The sequence below is a fragment of the Canis lupus genome, chromosome 33 (assembly GCF_011100685.1).
Source record: "Canis lupus familiaris isolate Mischka breed German Shepherd chromosome 33, alternate assembly UU_Cfam_GSD_1.0, whole genome shotgun sequence".
Taxonomy (NCBI): Eukaryota; Metazoa; Chordata; class Mammalia; order Carnivora; family Canidae; genus Canis; species Canis lupus.
This window is the reverse complement of record NC_049254.1, coordinates 29,586,937-29,606,893: the sequence shown is the minus strand read 5'-3', so window position 1 is coordinate 29,606,893 and position 19,957 is coordinate 29,586,937. Positions and strand designations below refer to the sequence as shown.

Here is a 19,957-nt window from a genome sequence, read left to right as displayed (position 1 = left end):
CGGGCCGTGACCCCGGGGGCGCGGGGTCGAGGCCCGCGTCGGGCTGCCTGAGGGGAGCCTGCTGCTCCCTCGGCCTGTGCCCCTGCCCCGCCCTCTCTGGGTCTCTCATGAATAACGAAATAAAATTTTTTAAAAAATGGGACCCCTAGGCTGTGACTTTCCCCTCTCCTTTTATCTAGTTGACTTACACGCAAGTTACTTGTACAACGAGCGAGCCAGCCTCCAGGCTCCTGTCACTTTTCTCTTTCCTCCTGCGCTCCCTGGAACGTGGGGACGAGAGCGGACCCATGCATTGCCTGCCGCCGCTGGAGTTAATGCTTTTTTTTTAAAAAAAAAAAAAAGTCTTTGTGGTGTTTTTTTTTTTTAAGGTTTTTAATTTATTTATTCACGAGAGACACAGAGAGAGAGGCAGAGACACAGGCAGAGGGAGAAGCAGGCTCCATGCAGGGAGCCCGATGTGGGACTCGATCCAGGGACTCCAGGATCACGCCCTGAGCCAAAGAGCCACCCAGGCATCCCAAAAGCTTTGTTTTATACATAAATTTGAACACAGGAAAGGTAATAAGGAATGGGGTATTATTATTATTAATTATTTTATTTTTTTAGTTGTGGAGAACAATGTCTGGTGACTGAGGCGTTCGACATAATATGTTTCTCTTGTGTTTGAAATATAGCTTCCTCAGGGAGTAGGTTAAAAACCGAGCCTATTCATGTTTTACACAAAGGAGGGGAAAAAAAATCCCTTACACAAGTTTGTATAGTATGATGTAGTTTTTTATTTTGATATACCGTGGTGTTTTTTCTTTTCTTTTTTTTTTTTTTTCTTTTTGGAGACGAAAGAATGAGTAGTACTTTGCGTCTTATAGTCACTCCATTTTATTTTAAATTCTCTGATTAAGTCTCTGCGCGCTCATTAAAGATTGGGGAGTATTACGTACGATTCGCTCGCTAGAAAAACGAACGTAACTGTTAAACCACTCCAAGAAACCTCTTTCCAGAAAAACTTTCATTCTTCCTGTAAAACGGAAGAAAGTCAATGTCTAATTATTTAATCTCTTTTTTGGAAACAGTTGTACTGAAGATCATTTGTATTTTTTTAGTGAATGTTCTTAAAATTAAACGTTATTGCTGAGATAAGCATGAACAACCACTTGCCTTCTTTTTTTCCTTTTTTTTTAAGAGTTAATTTATTTATTCATGGGAGACACGGAGAGAAAGAGAGGCAGAGACGCAGGCAGAGGGAGAAGCAGTCTCTATGCAGGGAGCCCAATGTGAGACTCGATTCCAGGTCCCCAGGATTACGCCCTGGGCCAAAGGCAGATGTTAAACTGCTGAGCCACTTGGGCTGCCCCCCACTTGCCTTTTGTATGTGTTCTGATAGACAGCATCTAAAATTGTCAGTCACACCCCTGATTTCCTGATTCTTTTCAGGAGATGGCTGTATGGCCTAGGATGGTCAGGAGATGGGTAATGCCGTGATTTTATATTGGTGTGAGTCATTTCAGGACTACTGCATTAAGCCTGCAGCTAAAGAACAAGTTGATTACAGGGGTGTATCTGGTCATTCTCTTACCTGCTTTTAAATAGTTCTAAGACCAACATGTTTTGCATTTAAGAAATTTTTTATTAACAAAGAAAACTTAAAGCTATTTGTGAAGAAAAATAACTAATCCCAATGAATTTTTCCCTTTCTGTGCTCTGAATTATTTTTAAATTTTTAGATTCTTAAATTTTTTTATTTTCGGACAGGGAAGGGAGGAAAGGGAGAGAACTTAGGCAGGGTCCACGACCAGCGTGGAGCTGTGGTGGGGCTAGATCTCACAACCCTGAGATCATGACCTGAGCCAAAATCAAGAGTTAGTTGTTTAACCAAGCCACCCAGGCACCCCTTAAATATTTTATTTATTTTTTAAGATTTTATTTATTCATGAGAGACACACAGAGAGAGAGAGGCAGAGACACAGGGAGGGAGAAGCAGGCTCCATGCAGGGAGTCGGATGCGGGACTGGATCCTGGGACTCCGGGATCACACCCCAGGCTGAAGGCAGGCCCTCAACCACTGAGCCACCCAAGAGTCCTAAAGTATTTTATTTTTAAATAATCTCTACATCCACTGTGGCCTCAAACTTGCAACTTTGAGATTGAGTCACATGTTCTTCTGACTGAGCCAGCCAGGTGCCCCTTGGAATTATTTTAAACAGATAATTTAGTGTGGATATCATCATTTATTGAGTATACACTGTTTGCTATTCATTGTGCTAGATGTTTTAAAACACACTGCCTTGTTAAATGCTCAAAACAACCAGTGGACTAAGCATTATTATTTCCCCTTTACATATGAGGAGGCACTCAGAGTTTACAGATGAGGAATCACTCGGAGAAGGTCACATAACTAGTATTAGGAGAATTTCAGCCCAGGTCCATCTGACTCTTTTTTTCTCTGCTATACAACATAGCCTCCATATGTACAGATAGGTATTACTATTACTGTTTTTACAGATAGTGAAATTAAGGTTTGGAGATATTAGATAATTTGTTTGAAGATCTGTAGCTAAAGGCCAGGAAAGGCAGTATTAGCCAGGATTTGAGCTTAGTTTGAGGTAACTCCAAAACCATAGTGTACCTGTTATATCAAGTACTTTGATGAATTCAGACACGACTTATGTTAGTTAAAATGTTTTGTTTAGACTACTTAAAATTTAAAGCCAGGAAAATTGAGTATTATATATACCTATATGTATAATATCGATAGATTTTATAATATTTATTCTAAGAAACAGCATATATTACCCATACTGTTTATAATTTGACGTGATTAGAATTTATCAGGAATGTTTTCTTGAGGTTTTTAACTCTTGTTTGTTTAAAAAGGTAGATCTTTAGGAAAAGGGAAATATTTATTTGGGAATAGGTAACCTGGTCCAGTGGACAAGGAAAATCTTAGAAGGAAATCACAGAAGACTTTGGGGTAGAAAGGATGTAGCTTGGATTTGAGTAGGCAGATATAAGAAGGAAAGCCATTGCAGGCATTAGTGGACAACATGCAAAAAATCCTAGAGTATGTGGCACATCAGTTAATTTTGCCAGTCCATTATGCATCCCTCTTTCTTTCATACTCCAGTTTTCCTATTAAATCATCCCCTTCAATTTCATGGATATCCCATCCCAACACAAGGGTGTGCACATGAGTAAGGCAGGTCTCACCAATCAATGTAGTCCATCCTTCTGGCTACAGTGATTGTTCAAAAATGGGCACATTTCCAGTCAGCACACATGACTGTTAATTCTGAATTTTTTTATTGGAGCTGTTGAGAGAGAGGCATGCTTTGGATACTGGGGTTGCTGAGATAATACAGTGTGAGCCTGGAACTTACCAATAAATGGAAGGCAGAGCCAAAAGATGGAAAGAGTGTAGCCAAGTTCTGATGATAGTGTTTGAACCTTTAAAGCCAATAGCCAGGCTTTAAGTTTGTGCTGTCCTTGAAATTTCAAAGTATACAAGCTAATAAATTCCCCTTTCTGCTTAATTTGAGCAGAATTTTTTGTTCCAAAATCAAGAGTTCTAATACCGTGAGACTGCTCTTTATAATGTTGTGGTCAGGCCAGTTTCGTCAGAATAAATGACTGAATTAGAAAATATATGAGCTGCCTTTTGCATATGTGGAAACTAGACTGAGGATAGGTTTATTGGGATTGAGATAAGGAGGACTAATCAACATTCATTTGTTGAACAAACATTTGCTAAGGAATTTGATAGGTGAAGATATACAGAGAGGACCAACACCTGCTGCCCTCAAAAAGCTCAAGGGATCTAATGGAGGAATAAATAAGTAAATGTAAAGATCATTTGACTTGTCTACTAATAGCAAAATTTTACGTATAAGGCGTTATACTAGCCAATATAAAGGAAAAAATAAATGAAGTTTTAACCTATCAGAATTAAGAAATCTGATTGGATGGCTGCAATAATCTAAATCACTAAGGGAATGAAAATTAGAGATCATATTGGAAAATGAAAATGTACAAATGCTGGTTGAATTTATTTTTTAAAGGACAGAATGCAGTGAAAATGACTGAACTGTTAAATCTGGAGGACTAAGATGGTGATGCTTTTGATAATAATAGCTAACATTTATTGAGCTGTTAGCATGTTTTAGGTGTTGTTTCAAGCTCTATATATAAACATATGTGCATACAACAATGATATGAGCTATAAACACTATTTTAAACCTCATTTTAGGGCAGCCCAGGTGGCTCAGCAGTTTAGCGTTGCCTTCAGCCCAGGGCCTGACCCTGGAGACCCGGGATCGAGTCCCACGTCAGGCTCCCTGCATGGAGCCTGCTTCTCCCTCTGCCTGTGTCCCTGCCTCTCTCTATGTCTCTCATGCATAAATAAATAAAATCTTTTAAAAAAAATAAACCTCATTTTACATAAGAAGAAATGGAGACTTGACATTAATTTGATCAAGGTCACACAGCTACTAAGTGACAAATTCAGATACATCTAATCCTAAAACTTGTGTTTTTGATCGCTAAGCCACTGACGAAGAAGTTTGCTACATGTAGTTTCTTTGGCTTGCTTGATGCTTTTATTTTATTTTTTTTATAAATTTTATTTATTTATTCATGAAAGACACAGAGAGAGAAAAGCAGAGACACAGGCAGAGGGAGAAGCAGGCTCCATCCATACTGGGAGCCCAATGTGGGACTCGATCCCGGGTCTCTAGGATCACGACCTGAGCCGGAGACAGATGCTTAACCGCTGAACCACCCAGGCTTCCCTGCTTGATACTTTTAAAGGAGTTGTTAGCACATTTAGTTAATCTTGTTCAATGAATAGAAATGTAGATCTGGAGCTTTTTTTTTTAAAAAAATCTTTAAGTAAACTCTGCCCAAAGTGGGGCTTGAACTCATAACCTGAAAAAAGTCTCATGCTCTATCGACTAAGCCAGCCAGGTGTCCCTAAATCTAGAGTTTTAAGAGTGAAGTCCGGGTTACCCCATATGTTTGAGAGAGTCATAATGAAGAATTTATGAGCTGCTCAGAGAAAGTGTGGAGAGTGAAAAAGTTTGTCACTCGTAGCCGTGGGATAACCAGCATTTAAAAAGGCAAGAAATAGGGGCACCTGGGTGGCTCAGCAGTTGAGCTTCTGCCCTTTGGCTCGGGGCGTGATCCCGGGGTCCTGGGATCAAGTCCCACATCCGGTTCCTCGCAGGGAGACTACATCTCCCTCTGCCCATGTCTCTGCCTCTCTGTGTGTCTCTCATGAATAAATAAATAAATAATAATTATAATTTTAACAAAAGGCAAGAAGTCAAATCAGCCTGAGAACAAAGTTCCATAACTAGGCCTTTACTAGAATTCAGAGACTCTTAAAGCCAAAGGAACCATGATAGCCATTAAATTATTTTACAAACGAGAAGCAGTCTCAGAGGTTAAATGATGTTTTTAAGGTTATATAGTGAGATGGTGCTGTTTTGCTGAAGGCATAAGGGTTAGAGTTGAAGCTGTGAGAAGTTTCTGAGTAGAAGACAGAAAAGAAATTAAGGACTCGGCTTTGGGGAAAATGTATAGTAAAGGCAGGAGAGAGAGACTAAGATTATACCAAAAAAGAAAACAAATTTGAGATGTAGTGGGTGAGCCAAGATAATGCAGTGTTACTAAAACCACAGGAATTGAGACGTTCAAGAAACAGATGCTTATTTTTTAGGTAAAGACTGAGGATTGCTGAAAGGCCATTTAATTTTTCATGGAGACAGTCTGTAATTTTTCAAGATAACAATCTGTTAATATTATAATTTCGTTTGTTTTTGAAATATGCACTGGAGTGCCAGGTCTTAAGTGGAAATCATATTGTTCTTGGATTCTTACGTACAGTTTAAATCAACCACAGTGTATGTACTGTGAATTTTTCTAGAGTAGTGCTGTCCAGTATGGTAGCTCCTAGCCATAGGTGGTTATTAAAATAAGGTTAAAATTTAAAAATTTGGTTCTTCAGTCACACTAGCCACATTTCAAGTGCTCAGTAGCCAAGTGTGTCATATTGGACACAGCACATTAGATAGATCCACTTCCTGTCATATTGGACAGCACGGACAGTAGAACCTTTCCATCATCATAGAAAGTTATATTGGACAGTAATGTTGGAGCATATACTTTTGACTAGAAATTTGTTTTCTATATTATTTATTTTCTGCATCATATTTCTTTTAGCAAGGTTTTTCCTGATTGATGAAGACAGTAAGCCCATGGTGTCTAGAGCTGAAAACGCTGCAATAACGGTCAGAAGGCAGAGGCAAAGGGAGGACGTGTCAGTAAATGGGGTCCAATCATAATTGCATGATCCTTGGGAGCATCTCAGAGTTGGGGGGATATGTAATTTTTTCTTTTAGAAATAAAATCTTGTTCACACAGCCTGCCATTTTTAAGTATGCCGTCTTTGTTAATAGAGGCATTAATATATATTTGACACATTTGCCATCCACTGAGTGTTAGGTGTTCAAAACAGGAAGAATAGTCTTAAGAGCCTCAGAAATGAGGAAAAAGTAGAAAACAGTAAAACTAATTTTATTTGATTAATGAGACTAGTTCAGTTTAGTAGACTTAAAAATCATTTCTGGGCAGCTCAGGTGGCTCAGTGGTTTAGCGGTACCTTCGGCCCAGGGCGTGATCCTGGAGTCCTGGGATTGAGTCCCACATCGGGCTCCCTGCATGGAGCCTGCTTCTCCCTCTGCCTGTGTCTCTGCTTCTCTCTCTCTCTCTGTTCTCTCTCATGAATAAATAAATAAAATCTTTTAAAAAAATAAATAAAAATAATTTCTTCTGATATTAACAGTTTTACATATTCATTGTGGTATGAAAAGTTTTAAAAAGGGCATTAAAGATCATAATTCCACTTAGCAGAGATGAATTTAGTGGTGAACACCGGTTGGAACTCTTCCAAACATTTTCTTCATAAATGTACACATTCTTGGGTCTCCTAGGTGGCTTGATAGTTTGATCGTCAGACTCTTGTTTTCAGGTCGTGATCTCCAGGATCAAGCCTCACGTAGGACTCTGCACTCAGTGGGGTTGGGAGTAGGTCAGCTTGTCCCTCTTTCTCCCCCTCTGCCCTTCCCCCGGCTTGTGCTCACCCTCTTTCTCTCTCTCTCTAGAATGAATAAATAAAATCTTAAAAAATATGTATATATACATTCTTTTTAAAATATAAAAATGGGATCACAAAAGGCTGTTTTCTCACCTAATTTTTTTCATTATATGAGATACAATGTCAGAAAATAGAGATAAGTAGCTAATTTTTTAGAATTTTTTAAATTTTTAAATATTTTATTTATCTGAGAGAGAGAGGGAGAGAACACGGGGAGGGGCAGAAGTGGGGGAGAGAGAGAGAGAAGCAGACTCCCTGCTGAGTGGGGAGTCGGACAGGTTCAATCTCAGCACCCTGGGACCGTGACCTTGAGTCAAAGGCATACTGAGCTACGTCGGTGCCCTCATAATTTTTAAGATTTTATTTATTTATTTGAGAGAGAGTGAGCATGTGCACCCACACACGAGCAGGGGGAGGAGCAAAGGGAGAGAGAGAGACTTAGCAGATTTCACCCTGAGTTCCCTGAGTATGGAGTTGGTGGCATTGGATCTTGTCATTCCTAAGACCATGACCTGAGCCGAAACCAAGAGTCCTTCTCTTCACCAGCTGAGCCACCCAGGTACCCCCAGTAGCATAATTTTTAATGGTAGTATACTGTATATACACTGTCATTTAATTTGCCCTCTTAACGTACATTGTGATTGTTTTCAACTTTCACTGTTACATGGTATGTATGGTATTCCTGAGAATAGTCGAGTATGTATATATTTGCAACTTGTCCAGTTATTTCCTCAGGATAAATTCTTAGAAATATAATTGGTTGGCTAAAAGGTATGCATAGTTTAGGGCTTTTTTATATACACACTGTAAAATTGTCCTTCTAGAAGGATTGTTCAGCTTAGATTTGTATCAGCAGTGATGGAGTTGTCGTTACTGTGCACCTGCTGATTTTCTCATTCATTTTGATCTGTGTCATTCTGATAGGTGAGAGAGGATATCTCAATCTGTTTTGGTGCATCTGAATTTTTTTGTACAAGGAGAAAAAGTATTTTAATTCAGAGAGAAAAGACTTACTTTTTCTATTTTTCCTTGTGTCATAGAACCAGTTGGTAACAAACAGTTGGGAGCTCTTCATGCTTATATATAATCCTACATATTTAATTTGAATTCATTTATATTTGTAAGCGTAATACATGTTTACTGTAAAAGATCTGATAAAACAATACACAAGGGAAGGAAAGGGGGCAAAAAGGCCTGGTATTACCGTACATAAAACCACTGTGAACATTTTGACATATTCTTCCAGGCTTTTGTTTGTTTTTTTCTTCTAGTTTTTTTTTTTTTTTTAAGATTTATTTATTTATTTATGATAGACATAGAGAGAGAGACAGAGAGGCGCAGAGACACAGGAGGAGGGAGAAGCAGGCTCCATGCCGGGAGCCCGATGTGGGACTCGATCCCGGGACTCCAGGATCACGCCCTGGGCCAAAGGCAGGCGCCAAACCGCTGAGCCACCCAGGGATCCCAGTTTTTTTTTTTTAATGCATGTATATATATATTGAAAAACATGGTATCAGCTTTTTGTATTTTACTTTTTTCCATCTTACAGCATATTAGAAATACCATGTCATGTCTGTTATCATTTTCTTATAAAAGTACTTATAAAAGTAATAGCTTCAGAGTATGTAATTAAATCTTTGTACTTAGGTCCCTTTTGTTGAACATTTAGGCTATTTCAAATTTTTCATTATTATGAATATTATTATGAATAACACTATGAACATTTTTAAATATAATTCTTTGCCTACATCTCTTATTATTTCCTTTGGGCTAATTCCTAGAAGTGGTATTGTTTTAACAAATTATATGCAATTTTAAAAACTTAGTTTACAAACAAAATTTCAAAACCAGTTCCTCTTAGAAATAATGTTATATATTGTATGTAGCCTGGCTAAGTTTATAGGCCACACACAAAAACCTAGATTTTTTTCCAAAACATGGAAGTTGGCTTAACTCGCCTTTCAAACTTGTTTGTTTTTTAGAGACTATTTATTCATGAGAGAGAGAGAGAGGCAGAGACACAGGCAGAGGGAGAGGCAGGTTCCCTGCAGGGAACCTCCTGCAAGATCAATCCCAGGACCCCAGGATCACGCCCTGAGTCAAAGGCAGACAACCACTGAGCCAGTCAGACTTCCCTCAAACCTGTTTATACTTAACATCTATGGTCTCCCACATATCTCTCCATATACAAAGATTGGAGTACCTCTAACTTCAGAGAAGATTTGGGGTGGAGAGCTTGAAATTGCCTCATTGGGGAACTTGAAATTTTAAGTCTTAGAATTTTATTAAGAATTCCACTTAGGGGATCCCTGGGTGCCTCAGTGGTTTAGAGCCTGCCTTCAGCCCAAGGCGTGATCCTGGAGTCCTGAGATCGAGTCCCACATCGGGCTCCCTGCATGGAGCCTTCTTTTCCCTCTGCTTGTGTCTCTGCCTCTCTTTCTTTCTGTGTCTCTCATGAATGAATGAATGAATGAATGAACGAACGAATAAATGAATAAAAGAATTCCACTTTTAAATGGCCAATGTTTAACCCACTGAACCACCCAGGCACCCCTGTTCATGCTTGCTTTAATAACAAATCTATGGCTTCAAATTACCAGCCATTAGGAAAAACCAAACCAAATAAGTTTCTATAACATTTATTCTATTGTTTTTCTGTAACACCCCCCCCCCACCAATGTATATCCCAGTTTCAGAAGTATGGATATAATATTATATATACTACTGGCTTTTGTAACAAAGTTTCTTTGAAAATCTGTATATTGAATTGGAATGTGGAATACTGAGAACACTTGTCAGGAAATAACATTCATATCCCTCTTATAACTTTACCTCCATTTGAAATGAGAAATTTTATAGCTTTTACATATTCTCATCCACATGCTTCTTCCTTTCTTTTCTGCCTAACAAGTAGCATAAATCTTATATCATACAACACAGTAGAGAAGACTGAGGGGGCTCCTGGATGGCTGTTGGTTTACTCGTTGGATTCTTGGTTTCTTTTTTTTCTTTTTAAGATTTTATTTATTTATTCATGAGAGACAGAGAGGCAGAGACATAGGCAGAGGGAGAAGCAGGCTCCATGCAAGGAGCCCAATGTGAGACTCGATCCTGGGACTCCAGGATCACGCCTGAGCTGAAGGCAGACGCTCAACTACTGAGCCACCCAGGGGTCCAGGATTCTTGGTTTCTGCTCAGGGCATGATCTCAGGGTCACGAAATTGAGCCCTGCATGGAGCTCTGTCCTCAGCACTGAGTCTGCTTGAGATTCTCTCCCTTTCCCTTCCCTCTACCCCAACCCCTGCTCACATATGCACAGTCTCTTTCTAATAAAGTCTTTAGAAAAAAAAAACAACAGGGAAGATTGAGGTAAAAAGACTTCTGTTATTTATTAACATATGCACACAGGCGTGTGTACTTTATATAGTTAGGCAGAGACCAAGGGGGGGATCATGGCTATTGGGTATAAAAGCATCTGAAATAAGACTGAAGTTTGTTTCAAGGGGGAAATCTGGACTCAACTCTACTGGCATTTTTATTTAAGTAGGAAGAGTAAATTGTAGGATGGCACCTTCAGATGGGTTTGGAAGATATGTCTTGGATTACCACAAAATCAATGTTGAAACTAGAGGAATGGCAGCAGCGCTGGGGCCAAGGATTTCTTAGAGTCTGTTTCTTTTTACTGTGGTTGTATTTGTTGGCTGGATGGTTAATATTGATCAAATGCTGTAATATGAAATACGACTTTTGAGTGGTATTATACATGTTCGTTATTTTTTTCAATTTACTTATGAAACAGTTATTCCATTCAAGCTTAGAAAAAATATGATAAATATGGTAATTCATACCAAGGAACATTATTTTGAATTCCTGAAGTAGCCAGCAATATCCAGTGCAATGCAACTAATTTTAGAATCATAACTAGCTCTAAAAATTTAAGGTATTTCCTTTTTCACTTTTAGCTTTTTTCCTTGCTCTTTTAAATTTCTAGAGTTTTATTATTTGAAGAAAGTCTTATTTTTTTCTTTCTTTTTTTTCTTTTAAGTAGGCTCCACCCAGCATAGAGCCTAGCATGGGGCTTGAACTCATGATCTTGAAATCAAGACCTGAGCCAAAATCAGGAGTCAGACACTTAAACTGACCTAGCCACCCAGTGTCCCTGAAGAAAGTCTTAAACTAAGGATTTTAACTGGTTTATTAAACTTATTTCTTGCAAAAACTAGGTAATAGATGTTTTTCATTAAAAACAGGTTTTTAAAAATGATCTGTGTATCATAGTGAAAAGACAGATCACAGAGTAAGAAAAAGATTTCCAATAAACACATCAAACAAATGATATCTAGAATTTGTATAGAATTTCTACAAACAAGAAGACAACCCAGTAGAAAACTGAGGAAATATTTAAACTGGTACTTTACTAAAGAGGAATTCCAGAAGACTGATAAATATGTGAAAAAGTGCTCAACCTTATTTGTAATCAAAGGAATGGAAAATAAGACCAAACTGAGGTACTACTCAAAACACTGACAATACCAAGTACTGGAAAAAGGTAAAGCATTGGGAATACAATGCTAATGGGAATGTTAATTGATGCACTGACTTTGAAAAATACTTAACAACTTAGCAAAATTGAAAATACACATACTCTATGACCCAGAAATTCCAGACTCTGAGATGTATACCCCAAAGAAACTTGTGTGTGTGTATAGCAGAATGTATTAGGTTAAAACAACGCTGACGAGCAGCCCCGGTAGCCCAGAGGTTTAGCGCCCTCTTCAGCCCTGGGTGTGATCCTGGTGACCCGGGATCGAGTCCCACATCGGACTCCCTGCATGGAGCCTGCTTCTCTCTCTCTCTCTCTCTCTCTCATGAATAAATAAAATCTTTTAAAAAAATAAAACAACACTGACTTAATATTTTACAGTTTTATAGGTCAGAAGACTGAACTCAGCTGAGTTACCTACTCAGGGTCTCTCACAAGGCTAAAATCAATGTCAATCTGGGGGTTTGGGGAAGGTGTTTGCTTCCAGGATCATTCAGGGTTTGGTACAATTCAGTTCCTCACAGTCACAAAATTGAGGTCTCCATTTTCTTGCTGGTTGTTGGCTTCAGGTCACTCTGGCATCTTGGAGGCTGCGTTCCTTATAGTGGCCCTCTCCACCTTCAAGCCAGCAATGTTGTGTCAAATTCTCATGCTTAGAATCATTGACATCTGCTAGCAGCCGTAGGGGTCATGTGATGAGACTGGTATAGCCAGATTATCTCTTTTTAGTTTAATTCAAAGTCAGTTGATTAGTAACTTTGTTTATATCTGCAAAATTCCTTCTGCCACATATGGAACATAATCAGTATATTTTATATTTGTAGTCCCAGCTATTCAGGTGGGAAATCTTGGGACACCGTTTTAGGATTCTGCCTACCATAGAGAGTTCCGTCTTTCTCTCTTTTTATTGTACAACACCTAGTACAATGCCAAATGCCCTTTGAGAATTTATTTGAGTGGATGGATAGAAGGATGGATGGATGGATGGATTAATGGATGAGTGAGAAAGTAAAACAGGAACGATTGTCTATTCACTTTCTTAGCTTTGAAAATGACAACTGACTTCTGTGTGATTAGGTTTAATGGACACCCTTGGGACTTTAGAGGTAAAGTAGAATTCAATCAAAACATTCTCAAGGGCTGGGGCACCTGGGCGGCTCAGTGGTTGAGTATCTGCCTTTTGCTCAGGTCGTGGTCCCGGGGTTCTGGGATCAAGTCCCATGTCGGGCTCCCTGCATGGAGCCTGCTTCTCCCTCTGCCTATGGTCTCTGCCTCTCTGTGTCTCTTGTGAATAAATAAATAAAATCTTTAAAAAAAAATTCTCATGGGTAATACCAGTGAATATACTTTCCTTTGATATCAAAAGTCAAGTATTCAGACTTTATTTGGGTCATAGAGGATAAGAGAGATGATGTTACATGTGCTTGGGGCGTCTGGATGACTCAGTTAAGCATCCAACTGGATTTCAACTCATGTCATGACCTTAGGGTTCTGGGATTGAGCCCCCTGTTGGGCTATGTGCTCAGCAGGGAGTCTGAGGATTCTCTCTCCTCTCTCCCTCCGCCCCCCACCCACATGCTCGCTCGCTCTCTCTCAAATAAATGAATACATCTTTAAGAAAATAAAAGTCCTTCAAAATATAATCAGTGGCAGAATGTGCAGGTCTGTGTGAAATTTCAAAGTAGAATATTGATTTGCTAATAAAATTTAAACCTCTTGCAGTGAAGTAGCCTTTCCATATATGTTCAGCATTTTAACTTTGATAATTATGCGAGTCTCAGTTGTCTAAGGAAAACCTTAGCCTAATAACTATGTGATGCTTTTTCTTAGTAACATTGTGATTTCTAGCCATCTATCATCAAGTGACAAACAGTAGCCTATTCTTAAACTTGAATGTGGGTAAAATCACATGTGGCACTTTAAAAATGTGCATTCCTTCGGGATCCCTGGGTGGCTCAGCGGTTTAGCTCCTGCCTTTGGCCCAGGGCATGATCCTGGAGTCCTGGGATCAAGTCCCACATCGGGCTCCCTGTGTGGAGCCTGCTTCTCCCTCTGCCTGTGTCTCTGCCTTTCTCTCTCTCTCTCTCTCTCTCTTTCTCTCTCTCTCTGTATTTCATGGATAAATAAGTAAAATATTTTTTAAAAATGTGCGTTCCTGGATGCAGACCCTTAAAAGAGCTTGATTCAGGAGATCTAGGGTGGGGTTCAGTAAGCTGCATTTTTAACAGGCATCCCTGATTGTTCTGGACATCTGTGTGAACTACCTAAGAACTACCACTTGAGAAACTCTTCCTTAGACTTTGCTACCTTACTCATTTAGGAAAATGGGATTTTTTCACATCCTAAAGATGTCTTTGTTAGATAAACCAAAGATTTTATTCAATTGAAAAATATTTAATTGAAATGTGGTTGATATACACTGTATTAGTTTCAGGTGTGCACCATAGTGATTCAACAATTCTCTACATTCCTCAGTACTCACAATGATAAGTAGCCATTATATGTCACATACAACATTACTACAGTATTGTTGACTATATTCCCTCTGTTGTACCTTTTCATCCCTGTGACTTATTTTATAACTGAAAGTTTGTACCTCTTAGTTCCTTTCACTTATTTTGCCCATCACTGCACCCACCTCTCCTCTAGCAGCCACCAGTTGTTCTTTGTATTTATGAGTCTGTTTCAGTTTTATTTGTTCATTTTGTTTTTTTAGATTTCACATGATTGAAACCATACAGTATTTATCTTTTTCATACCTATTTCACTTAGCACAATATCCTCTATCATTCATTTTGTAGCAAATGATGAGATCTTTTTTATAGTTGAGTAATTTATTTATAAGTATATATTTACATATACATACATATATATATATATAGACATCTTCTCTATCCATTAATTTATTGAAGGACACTTAGATCTTCCGTATCTTGACTATTATACGTGATGCTGCAGTGAACATAGGGGTACATATATCTTTTTGATTTAAGATCTTCATATTCTTTGTTTAAATACCCAGTAGTAGAATTACTAGGTTGTATGGTATTTCTGTTTTTAATTTTTGAGGAACCTTCATACTGTTCTCCACAATGGTTGTACCAATTTACATTCCTACCAACAGTGCATGAGGGTTCCCTTTTCTCCACATTCTCACTAACACTTATTATTTCTTATCTTTTTGTTGTTAGCTATTTTGACTAGTATCAAGTGATAGCTTATTTTAGTTTTGGTTTATATTTCCCTGATGATTAGTGATGTTGAGTATCTTTTTATCATCTGTATGTCTTCTTTGGGGAAAAAAAGTCTGTTCAGGTCCTCTGACCATTTTTAATCAGGTTATTAGTTTTTTTGGTGTTGAGTTGTAAAGTTCTATGAATAGTTTGAATAGTTTGGATATTAACCCTTTATGAAGTATATCATTTGAGAATATCTTCCATTTAGTAGGTTGCCTTTTCGTTTTGTTGATGGGTTTTCTTTGCTGTGCAAAAGCTTTTTATTTAGGTGCAGTCCCCGTAGTTGATTTTTGCTTTTATTTCCCTTGTCTGAGGGAACATCCATAAATATGTAGCTAAGGCCAAATGTCCAAGAGATTGCTGCCTATATTTTCTTTTAGGAGTTTTATGGTTTTGTGTCTTAAACGTTTAGATTTTTCATCCATTTTGAGTTTATTTTTGTGTATGATGGAAGAAAGTGGTCCAGTTTTCCTAGCACCATTTATTGAAGAGACTGTCTTTTTCCCACTATATTCTTTCTTCCTTTGTCATAGATTGATTGACCACTTAAGTGTGGTTTATTTCTGGGCTCTTGAACCTGTTCCATTGATTCCTGTGTCTGTTTTTGTGCCAGTCCATACTGTTTTGATTACTGTAGCTTTCTTTTTTTTTTTTTAATTTTTTTAAATTCATTCATAGAGACACAGAGAGAGAGAGAGTGGCAGAGACACAGGTAGAGGGAGAAGCAGGCACCATGCAGAGAGCCCAATGTGGGACCCAATCCACGGTCTCCAGGATCACACCCTGGGCTGCAGGCGGCGCTAAACCACTGCGCCACGGGGGCTGCCCATTACTGAAGCTTTCTAGTATATCTTGAAATCTGGGATTGTGATACCTTCAGTTTTGTTCTTCTTTTTCAAGATTTCTTTGGCTAGTTGGGGTCTTCTTTGGTTTCCATACAAATTTAGGATTATTTATAATCCTGTGAAAATTACTATTGGTATTTTTTGTTGAATCTGTAGACTGTGTTGGATAGTATGGACATTTTATTTATTTTTATTTTAGTTTTTAAAGATTTTTTTTTTATTCAGAGAGAGAGCATGTGCATGATAGAGAGCAGGAGCAGAGGGCAAGGGGAGGAGTAGAGGGAGAAGCAGACTCCTTATTGAGCAGGGAGCCTGATGCGGGACTTGATTCCAGGACCCTGGGATCGTGACCTGAGCCGAAGGCAGACACTGAACCCACTGAGCCACCCAGGCATTTTAACAATATTAACAATATTGTTGGACATTTTAACAATATTAATTCTCCTAATCCATAAGCATAGTATAACTTTCCATTTATTTGTGTCATCTTCAATTTTTTTTATCAATGTCTTGTAATTTTCAGAGAATAGGTCTTTCACCCCCTTAAATTTATTCCTAGGTATTTTATTATTTTTGGTGCAATTGTAAGTAAGATTGTTTTCTTACTTTCTCTTGCTATTTTGTTATTAGTGTATAGAAACACAAAAGATTTTTGTATGTTAGTTTTGTATCCTGAAACTATACTGAGTTATCATGTCATCTGTATCATGTCATCTGCAAATAGTTCTACTTCTTTCTTACCAGTATAGATGCTTTTTTTTTTTTTTTTTTTTAATCTCCATGCCCAATGTGGGGCTCAGACTCATGACCCCAACATCAAAATCGCATGCTCTAGCAATTGAGCCTGGCAGGAGCCCCTGGCATGTAATTTTTCATAGTATTTTTTTATGGTCTGTTATATTTCTTTGGTATTGGTTGTATTTCTTCTCTTTCATTTCTGATTTTCTTATTTGAGTAGTTCTTCTTTTTTTCCTGATGAGTCTGGCTAAAGGTTTATCAGTTTTGTTTATTATTTCAAAGAACTAGCTCTTGGTTTCATTATCTTTTTTATTGCTTTTTAAGTCTATTTCATTTATTTTCATTCTAATCTTTATTATTTCCATACTTCTACTAACTTCTGGATTTTTTTCTTCTTTTTGCAATTCCTATAGGTGTAAGGTTAGACTAGGATTTTTCTTGTTTCTTGAGGTAGTTCTCTCTTGCTATAACTTCCCTCTTACAACTGCTTTTGCTGCATCAAAAGATTTGGGACCATTGTGTTTCCGTTTTCATTTGTCTCCCTGAATTTTTTAATTTTCTTTTTGAATTTTTGGGGAAATTAATTTTTCTAAAAGTATAAAACATTTTGCAAAACTGGGCACTTTGGTACAAAGTAAGCACTTGAAGGTTGGTTTGTTTTAAAGGAAGTGTCACTGAAAAACTGTCTTGTCAAACTTATGAATAGATAACCAAATTACATTAAAAATAGACTATTAAAATTAAACATGTACAATTACTCAGTATTCTTATTACAAGCAACAGAAATCAATTGTAGTTGTTAGTAGCCTACCAAATCTGTGGAAGGATTGGGGAACCAAGCTTGAAGGATAGGTAACCAGAAATAATACCCAGAATCATGTGGCAGAGCTTTTCCTTTGAAGACACCACTAGCATTGCTACTGGGGTAGACCACTCAGTTTGTTCTACCAACACCAGTGATAATGGACACTATCCACCAGCACTGCAACTTTTGCTGCCACTGCCTCTGGAAAGTGGGATGTATTATTACTACTTTGTTTTCAAGTCAAGGTTGGGAAGGATGTGTCTGTCTGGGGGAACCTGGACTATGTACCCATACCTCTAGCCCTAAGAGAGGCTGAGAAAGCAAATTCACTTGAGCTGGCTCCTGCCAGGCTCAATTGCTAGAGCTTGTGACTTTGATGTTGGGGTCATGAGTTCGAGCCCCACATTGGGCATGGAGATTACAAAAAAGGGGGGGGCAGTTTTCCCCTTCTGTTGAGGAAAAAACTCTATTTCATAAAGTATTGGATTGCCCAAACATAGTAATAGTGCTTAGAATCCGAGTAGCCTTAAAAAATGGCATGTGTCTACTAACAAGTTGTGTTTAATAAAAAAATCAAGTGACCGAGTAAGCCTTTAGTAGAGTATATAATTATTATAATGAACACTAAGCAAGCACTAAATGATAAGCAGTTTACTGACTGTAATTATTATAATTTTTCTAAGCCAAACTTTGTATTTCTTGGTCCAATTGAGAGAGGAGGGAAAGATTTAGTAATTAGATTTTTTTCCACAGTAACTTCAGTTTTTCTTTTTTTATTTGGAGAGCATCCTGAATATCTTTTTAGTCTGCATTAATTTGGGGAGACAAAAGATAAACAGCGTTGCCTAGTTCTTATCCTTATAGATGTCTGCAGTGTCCCTAATCTCAATACCTAGGGACAGTATGCTGTTGTCATTTTAGTGGTCCCTATGGTAAAAAAAATTTTTTTGACGTGTGTGTGTGTATAATATACATGTACTAAAGTACTAAAACTATATGTGTTATAAAATATAAAATTTTAAAAGAGAAGTTAAATATAAATAGAAATGAACGTTGTACTTCATACTCTAGTGGATCATTTTGGGTATCCTCTGGATAGTAGTCTCACTCTCCTCTCTTGGAGACTGTTGATTCAAACAGTGCTTAGCCTCTTATTGATCTTTAGGTAGGAGAGAGGAGATATAATGTTAAGTATCTGAAAACATTGTAGGCTCTTCTTTGAGGCAGTATGGGAAGGGGGAGACAGTTTGAGATATGGAGTCCAAGAATAGAGATCTGTAACCTGTTCAAAGGGAAAGGATATGAGAAGACAAAGCTTGGAGTAATGTCTGGAAGCAATGCTGTATATGAGAAGGGACTCCTTGCATAGCACCTGTGAAACAAACCAGTGTGTATATGAAGTGGGGGATGAGATAATAATGGCCGAGCTGCTCCACGGATTTGATGGGCTGGGGTGCAGTAGGGGCGATGTAACTTTAGGAATAAGATTTGCATGTTTTAGCCTCAACATATTACTGTTAGTTGTTTGGCTTAGATAGTCTTTGTTAGCTTTCCTCATTTAGAAAATAAAAAGGGTAGACTGGATTGAAGTTCTTAAGATTTAGGAGATCTAGGGGTTTTGAGGAATCTCCTCAGAGGTTGTGCTTTAGCATGGATGTGAGTTAAGTTGTGCCCTCTCCCCCAGACTGACTTCAGCTAGAGTCACTTTGAATCTGTGGTATATTCATCCAAAAATAATTTTAGCTTTGACTTTGCGCCTGAGCTCCAGTCTTACATATTTATATAAGTTGTTTATTTTATTTATATCAAGTTGCTTACTTGATATTGCCACTAGATGTTTTAAGAGGCCTCTCAGGGATCCCTCTGTGGCGCAGCGGTTTAGCGCCTGCCTTTGGCCCAGGGCTCGATCCTGGAGACCCAGGATCGAATCCCACGTCAGGCTCCCGGTGCATGGAGCCTGCTTCTCCCTCTGCCTGTGTCTCTGCCCCTCTCTCTCTGTGTGACTATCATAAATAAATAAAATTAAAAAAAAAAAAGGGGGGGGGGGCCTCTCAGATTTACCTTGAACAGAAAGGTCTCTTGATTTGCTGCTCCTACTTTCTCCTCCACCAAAAAAATAAGAGAAAGATGGAGTGAAGAAAAATTGATGTCCTGTTCTTCTTATAAATGACACTACTATCCATTTCTTGAAGTATCATAAACTTGTCTAGGTCTGCTGGCATTGAATTCATTCAGAATTTTTCTTTTGTCTGAAAAATCACAATTTTCACTTTTTTCACTGGGTACAGAATTCTTGCTTGGCAGGGTTTCCCCTCTTCCCCATTTCAGCATTTAAAAAGTATAGGTCAGTACATTGTCTTCTGACTTCTATAATTTACATTGAGAATTCAGTTTATTTTGTTAATGATACATTTAAGATAACATGTATTTTCTGCAGTCTGATCATGGTGTGGCTTTCTTTCTATTTATCCCACTTGAGATTTGCTGAGCCTCTTGCATCTGTGGACTGAAAATTCTCAGTCGTTTGGTTTCAGCAACAGAACTCTTTCTGTTTTCTTAGTTGATAAATACTATTCAGAGTCATGATGATTCTTTTAAATTGTTCTATCCTGCTTTTCCTAAGATACTACTACATAGAGAATG

The 19,957-nt window shown here is 38.2% G+C and overlaps 1 protein-coding gene across 11 annotated transcripts in view; it reads left to right on the top strand.

Annotated features, from left to right (window-relative positions):
- Positions 1-19,957, top strand: part of LRCH3 (leucine rich repeats and calponin homology domain containing 3) — a 126,126-nt gene that overhangs the window by 625 nt on the left and 105,544 nt on the right. The window lies entirely within an intron of this gene.